This window comes from Condylura cristata, unplaced genomic scaffold (assembly GCF_000260355.1).
Source record: "Condylura cristata isolate star-nosed mole 26May11 unplaced genomic scaffold, ConCri1.0 scaffold00036, whole genome shotgun sequence".
In the NCBI taxonomy this organism is placed as follows: Eukaryota; Metazoa; Chordata; class Mammalia; order Eulipotyphla; family Talpidae; genus Condylura; species Condylura cristata.
Window position 1 is genome coordinate 15294183 of NW_004567137.1, and position 1065 is coordinate 15295247.

At 40.3% G+C, this 1065-nt stretch overlaps 1 protein-coding gene across 1 annotated transcript in view; it reads left to right on the forward strand.

Annotated features, from left to right (window-relative positions):
• Nucleotides 1-1065, forward strand: part of LOC105854395 — a 36386-nt gene that overhangs the window by 14696 nt on the left and 20625 nt on the right. The window lies entirely within an intron of this gene.

Below are 1065 nucleotides of genomic sequence, written 5' to 3' on the forward strand. Positions count from 1 at the left end.
TAAGTTTTATCTATTTGGTAATTTGTTATATCTTAAATATTTATATTATTTTACATCACTGTTCTTTTCTGTTTGCTTTCTTTTCTCAGATATTTGCACATCAAATCCCCAAGCTAGTTCACCCCTGACCATCACCACAGACCCTGTGTTCTCCCCTCCCTCCTTTCTATCCCGCTCTCTGCCCTCCCCCTGCAGAATGTCTGCTTTATAGATGTCTGTTCATTTTTGTTTTGTGTTGTGTTTTTCATGTAATTATTTCCCCTGAGGCCTTATTTGATTCCCCTGTGTCCTTATATGTGTGAAACCATATATTGTTTTCTTTTTCCTTCTGTCTCATTTCACTCAGCATAATCCCTCTTTTGCTCCGTCCTTGTTGCTGTGAATGGCATGAGTTTATCTTTTTGACTGCTGACTAGTATTCCACTGTGTATACACCACATCCCCTTGCGCCAGTCAACCCTGCAGTAAGCACAGAGGTGCAGGTGTCCTAGGGATTAATGCATATGTGTCTTTTTGCAGATCCCCAGGAGCGGCATTCCTGGTCCTGTGTTAGCTCCATTTTCAATAGTCTGAGGAATCTCCATACAGCTTGTCATAGTGACTGGACCGTTTCTCACTCCCACTAATATGTGCTATTCCTTGGTAACATTCTTTTTCAAGAAATGCATCTTAAAATTGATTTTGACTTTATTCTAGTGACATTTTTTCTTTTTTTTCAAAATAAGTATTGAAGTGTACTATGTATAGGAACTTCCCTGGTTGTGCAACAGTTAAAGCACTGCAAAATGAAACTGTCCACAGCCACAGCAACACGAGTTTGATCAACTCTCAGGGAACTGACACAAATGGCCCAGCAGACCTCTCCTGTCCTAACTGCTGATTCCCTTCAGCAGTTTGCTTCAATAGTTCTGCATGTGCTGCTCCCCACTCTCTCTATGGTGAATCCTCTCACCCCTAGTCCTCACATCTGGTCTGCACCCCAGTTCTTGTATGTATAAATAAATAAACCTTTAAAAATGTACTATGCATAGCAAAACTGTACATTTGTCATATTTTTATTCAGCA